The sequence below is a fragment of the Hyperoodon ampullatus genome (genome assembly GCF_949752795.1).
Source record: "Hyperoodon ampullatus genome assembly, chromosome: 15".
Lineage (NCBI taxonomy): Eukaryota > Metazoa > Chordata > Mammalia > Artiodactyla > Ziphiidae > Hyperoodon > Hyperoodon ampullatus.
In genome coordinates, this window is record NC_136928.1 from 37,313,937 (window position 1) to 37,321,042 (window position 7,106).

Here is a 7,106-nt window from a genome sequence, read left to right on the forward strand (position 1 = left end):
GAAAGAAAACTATAGGCCAATATCACTGATGAACATAGATGCAAAAATCCTCAACAAAATACTAGCAAACAGAATCCAACAGCACATTAAAAGGATCATACACCATGATCAAGTGGGGTTTAGTCCAGGAATGCAAGGATTCTTCAATATACGCAAATCAATCAATGTGATACACCATATTAACAAATTGAAGAAGAAAAACCATATGATCATCTCAATAGATGCAGAGAAATCTTTTGACAAAATTCAACACCCATTGATGATAAAAACCCTGCAGAAAGTAGGCATAGAGGGAACTTTCCTCAACATAATAAAGGCCATATATGACAAACCCACAGCCAGCATCATCCTCAATGGTGAAAAACTGAAACCATTTCCACTAAGACCAGGAACAAGACAAGGTTGCCCACTCTCACCACTCTTATTCAACTTAGTTTTGGAAGTTTTAGCCACATCGATCAGAGAAGAAAAGGAAATAAAAGGAATCCAAATTGGAAAAGAAGAAGTAAAGCTGTCACTGTTTGCAGATGACATGATACTATACATAGAGAATCCTAAAGATGCTACCGGAAAACTACTAGAGCTAATCAATGAATTTGGTAAAGTAGCAGGATACAAAATTAATGCACAGAAATCTCTGGCATTCCTGTACACTAATGATGAAAAATCTGAAAGTGAAATCAAGAAAACACTCCCATTTACCATTGCAACAAAAAGAATAAAATATCTAGGAATAAACCTACCTAAGGAGACAAAAGACCTGTATGCAGAAAGTTATAAGACACTGATGAAAGAAACTAAAGATGATACAAATAGATGGAGAGATACACCATGCTCCTGGATTGGAAGAATCAATATTGTGAAAATGACTCTACTACCCAAAGCAATCTACAGATTCAATGCAATCCCTATCAAACTACCACTGGCATTTTTCACAGAACTAGAACAAAAAAATTCAAAATTTGTTTGGAAAAACAAAAGACCCCGAAGAGCCAAAGCAATCTTGAGAACGAAAAACGGAGCTGGAGGAATCAGGCTCCCTGACTTCAGACTATACTACAAAGCTACAGTAATCAAGACAGTGTGGTACTGGCACAAAAACAGAAAGATAGATCAATGGAACAGGATAGAAAGCCCAGAGATAAACCCACGCACATATGGTCAACTTGTCTTTGATAAAGGAGGCAGGAATGTACAGTGGAGAAAGGACAGCCTCTTCAATAAGTGGTGCTGGGAAAACTGGACAGGGACATGTAAAAGTATGAGATTAGATCATTCCCTGACACCATACACAAAAATAAGCTCAAAATGGATTAAAGACCTAAATGTAAGGCCAGAAACTATCAAACTCTTAGAGGAAAACATAGGCAGAACACTCTATGACATAAATCACAGCAAGATCCTTTTGGACCCACCTCCTAGAGAAATGGAAATAAAAAGAAAGATAAACAAATGGAACCTAATGAAACTTCAAAGCTTTTGCACAACAAAGGAAACCATAAACAAGACCAAAAGACAACCCTCAGAATGGGAGAAAATATTTGCAAATGAAGCAACTGACAAAGGATTAATCTCCAAAATTTATAAGCAGCTCATGCAGCTCAATAGCAAAAAAACAAACAACCCAATCCAAAAATGGGCAGAAGACTTAAATAGGCATTTCTCCAAAGAAGATATACAGACTGCCAACAAACACATGAAAGAATGCTCAACATCATTAATCATTAGAGAAATGCAAATCAAAACTACAATGAGATATCATCTCACACCAGTCAGAATGGCCATGATCAAGAAATCTAGAGACAATAAATGCTGGAGAGGGTGTGGAGAAAAGGGAACACTCTTGCACTGCTGGTGGGAATTGAATTGGTACAGCCACTATGGGGAACAGTATGGCGGTTCCTTAAAAAACTAAAAATAGAACTACCATATGACCCAGCAATCCCACTACTAGGCATATACCCTGAGAAAACCATAATGCAAAAAGAGACATGTACCAAAATGTTCATTGCAGCTCTATTCACAATAGCCTGGAGCTGGAAACAACCTAAGTGTCCATCATCGGATGAATGGATAAAGAAGATGTGGCACATATATACAATGGAATATTACTCATCCATAAAAAGAAATGAAACTGAGCTACTTGTAATGAGGTGGATAGACCTAGAGTCTGTCATACAGAGTGAAGTAACTCAGAAAGAGAAAGACAAATACCGTATACTAACACATATATATGGAATTTAAGAAAAAAAATGTCATGAAGAACCTAGGGGTAAAACAGGAATAAAGACACAGACCTACTTGAGAATGGACTTGAGGATATGGGGAGGGGGAAGGGTAAGCTGTGACAAAGCGAAAGAGAGGCATGGACATATATACAGTACCAAACGTAAGGTAGATAGCTAGTGGGAAGCAGTCGCATAGCACAGGGAGATCAGCTCAGTGCTTTGTGACCGCCTGGAGGGGTGGGATAGGGAGGGTGGGAGGGAGGGAGACGCAAGAGGGAAGGGATGGGGGAACAGATGTATATGAATGACTGATTCACTTTGTTATAAAGCAGAAACTAATAAAAAAAATTAAAAATAAAATTAAAAAAAAAAAAAGAGGATGGGGAACTTGCACAAAATCACAGAGCTACAAGGTAGTGGGGCTGGGATTTGAAATCAGACATCTGCCCCAAGAGTCTTTAATCATTATGCTGTTTCTAAAATATGGGGTGACTAAAGCTGAGGTTTTCAAGCAGCAGGCCATAGCCCACCACTTTAGCGAGTCTTTAAAACATAATTAGAATAGAACAGAAAATACCAGAGTGCATCACAGTAATGTTTCGTAGAACTACTGTCCTGTTTCAGTCCTTTATGTGTAGTCATGTGGATTAGGTCATAATATAAAATGTATTTCTTACTGTGGGTTGAGGTAAAAAAAATTTTTTGCAAGCCCACTAACCTGAAACATAGTTGATGGTGTTTTTTTTTTTAATCAAATCAAAAGCATTGAATTAACTAGTCTCTTAAGTTCTCTTTACTAAATAGTTATAAACTGTAAAAAATTTTGAGAAAGATCACTTAAATTTCATCTATCATTTAAAAACTTGACCAACTAAAAGTTTTTAAAACCTAGAAGTAAGAAAAAATTTAAGGCAATAAAATTAATAATTTGAGATCTCATATGGTGAAGCATCTATCTTTCAATTAAAATTAAAATGTGAATATCATAGTTCAAACTATCCTCATCTTTGGTCCTTGTTATGCTTTTCAATATTTTCAAGCAAGTAGAGTTGGACTGATGTGTAGTTAGGTTTAATTGTGCAGGTAAAATAAGATAACTGATATTTTCCCTTTTTGGAAAACTGATTCTGTTAGGTTGGTATCTGTGATAATCAGGTACTGTGATGTACTTTTGCATTTGACACTTTTACATTTTAAAAAATAATCTAAGCTCCTTTTGCAGTTTATCACCAAGAGTATGCAAATGCAAAAGATGAATTAGTCTTTGTGACTTTGTTTCTCATTTGTGTGTATGACTAGTTGTGACCTTGCTTGAAAATGTTTTTAACAGGATATTGAACTTGGAAAGAAAATTTGTCATCATTTCTTTGATTGTGGAAATAATTAAGTAAGGTTGAAGAATGAATCAAAGCATTCATTTTGTAGGCTAAATGTGTTTATTATGTTAACTGTTAAGATCGTTGCTGATTTCCAATAATGGGCTATTGATTAACTGTAATGACATCCTCCATCACCTTCGACACATCTTTTTGTGAGCTGGTTTGCCCTATAACTTCTGGAATCATAGTTCAATATTTTATGAGTTACAAGAATATTTCTGGAGGGAATATGAAATTCAGGATTTTTCTGTATGGAAAGCACAGAACATTTTTCCTGACATTTCTGACATACCTAAGTGAGAAGATTTCTCCAAACAGATGTAGCATATAATAGCATGCAATATACTTTCACATTGCTTGGACAAGGGATCTCTATGTAATATTATTCTAAGTGGCTAGTTGCACAGACTTTTCTCTTTGTACAAATTGAGTAAAATGAGATCGTTTTAAGCATTTGCTTTAGAATAAGTCCCCTTCCTTCGAGGAATAATAGGGGTTTTTATAAATTGATTATATTTGTCTTTTTTGACAACAGAAACACTCCACCGAGCTAGCCTTTTTTTTTTTATATAAATTTATTTATTTATTTGGCTGCATTCAGTCTTCGTTGCTGTGCACCAGCTTTCTCTAGTTGTGGCGAGCGGGGGCTACTCTGTTGCAGTGTGCGGGCTTCTCACTGCGGTGGCTTCTCTTTGTTGCGGAGCACAGGCTCTAAGCATGCAGGCTGCAGTAGTTGTGGCACACGGGCTCTAGAGCGTAGGCTCAGTAGTTGTGGCACACGGGCTTAGTTGCTCCGTGGCATGTGGGATCTTCCCAGACCAGGGCTCGAATCTGTATCTCCTGCATTGGCAGGCGGATTCTTAACCACTGGCCACCAGGGAAGTCCCCGAGCTAGCCTTTTCTGTTGTCTTTCAGTCTTTTGTAAATCTAAGTTGTGTGAGTTATATGTTTGTTTTGTTTTGAAGAGTTAGGATTTATCATCTTGAGCTTGTGTGTAGCTATAGTTTCATTCACTCATTCATCTATTAATTCAACAAATATTTATTGAACACTTAATCTATAGGTAGGCACCATAGGTAACTTAATGGAATACAAAGCCATATATTGCAGAGTTCCTGCTCTTCAGAAGTTTAGCACTTGTTTGGGGACGGAAGATGCACAACCAATGAACCACCAAGTTCTGCCAATTCTACCCCCTTAACATTTCTTGAATCTTTCCACTTCCTGCTATCCTCAAGGCTGCTAGATTAGTTCAGGCCATCACCAGCTCTTCCTTGGTCTTCTGCAATAGTCACTCTAACACATCTCCTCATCCCCAGTCTTGCTTCCTTCAAATCTATTCTTTACAAGGTTCTTTCTAAAACGCTAATGTAATTACTCCTTTTCCTAAAACCCCTTAATGACTCACTATTGTCCTCAGGATGAAGTCCAAATTATCAAACTGGCTGCATCTGTCCTTGCTTCTCTCTTTTGTCCCATCTCTAGCCATTCATCTTCTTCAACTACATTTTCCAAACATTCTGAATTCCTTCCAGAGTCCCTAATGCACCATGCTTGTCTTCCCTCATGGTGTTCTCCCTGCTAGGAATGTCATCTGTAGATGTGTGCTCATTTATTCATATTCATTCAAAACTTTCATTATGGGTGTCTACGTGTTCAGCCCTGTACACCATCCTGAAATTTCCCATTATGGTCGGGAGATGGGTGTGTCAGTGGGCCGTTGTACTGTACTAGGTGAGTCCCAGGATGGATGTAGGCACAGGAACTGGGGGTCATGGATGAACCCAAGTCCAGGGAATAAGTGAAGTCACCAGAAGGTGGAAGCGGGTGAAGAGCCATCTAAACTTAGGGAGCAGCATGAGTAAAGGCCCAGAGCTGAGAGACTGTTGTTCTGCAAAATGGCAATCAGTGTGGCCAGAGTGGACCGTGTGCAAGCCTCAGAGCACAAGCAGGACTGGGGGAGGCAAGGTCCAGTCACCAAGGGCCTTGCCTGATGTGCTAGGGAGTTGGGGTTTCTTTTCTTGTGAGGTAAAGGGTAGACACTGAAGGATTTTTAATTTTTTAAAAAAAATATTTATTTAATTGGCTGTGTAGGGTCTTAATTGCGGTGCATGGGCTGAGTAGTTGCGGAGCCCAGACTTAGTTGCCCCGCGGCATGTGGGATCTTCCTTCCCCAACCAGGGATTGAACCTGTGTCCCCTGCATTGGAAGGCAGATTCTTAACCACCGGACCACCAGGGAAGTCCCTGAAGGATTTTTTTTAAATTGGAAGGGAGGGAATGGGGAACTAGAGAGGAGAAGGAAGAGTGGCATGGTCACATTTATTTTTTAAAATCAACACGCTGGCAGCATTGCTTGAAAAAGTGACAGTTTGTCACAAATTGTCTAAATAAGCAAACAGTCCTGAGTTGGAAAAAAAAAAACCACCTGAAAAATTTCAGGGCCACCTTATGAAGCTGGGGCAATTGACTAGCATAACAAAGTTTAAATTGCATCAATGGAAACTGGTTTAAATTTCTCATACTTTAATAGATGCAAGATTATGAGTCTTTGAGGGCAGGGCCTCTGTCTGACTTGTTTTTACCATATCCTCACCACCTATAGCAAATCTACCATGCAGTAAATTATCAATAAATACTTTTGACCAAGTGACTCTGAAATGTCTTCGAAGACTTTCTCTAAGATCATTCAATGAAAATAGCTCCCTGGTATTAAAAAAAAAAAAAGCCAACCATGCAACTAAATTAACCCCTACTTGTTAAGGATAATTTGTTCAAATTTATGAAATGATGTGTGATTACATAGAGTCTATTGTGGACCCAATTATAGGAAAAATCACATCTGAAGAAAACATTTTCATCATTAGGTCTTTTTCTGTCCAGGGAAGTGAAAGGTTTTTCTCATCATTGTATTCCCAGCCCCAGCACAGTATGTGTCCCACGACAGGGACTTAAAATATTAGCTAAATGGGGCTTCCCTGGTGGCGCAGTGGTTGAGAGTCCGCCTGCTGATGCAGGGGACACGGGTTTGTGCCCTGGTCTGGGAAGATCCCACATGCCACGGAGCAGCTGGGCCCGTGAGCCATGGCCGCTGAGCCTGCCCATCCGGAGCCTGTGCTCTGCAACGGGAGAGGCCACAACAGTGAGAGGCCTGCGTAACGCAAAAAAAAAAAAAAAAAAAAAAAAAAAATTAGCTAAATGAATGAATGTCTGAACAAGTATAGGGGATGCTTCCTTAAGACACATATATTCATAAAATCCCCAATAAACTTTTTTTTCTGCCCTTCTCTTTATCAGTTTTAATCTCTAAGAAGAAAGGAACACACAGAAGTTAGGGATTGTCTTTAGGCCAGAAAGGACTTTAGGAACCTTTCAGCAGTTGGAATACTTCACAGACGGTGAAGAGCTCTGCCTGTCCATTACAGGTAGAATGGGGAGGAGAATTCAGCTCTCCTGATTCCAGACATTTTTCACTGTCCCATTTTGCAGTTCCAATTCTT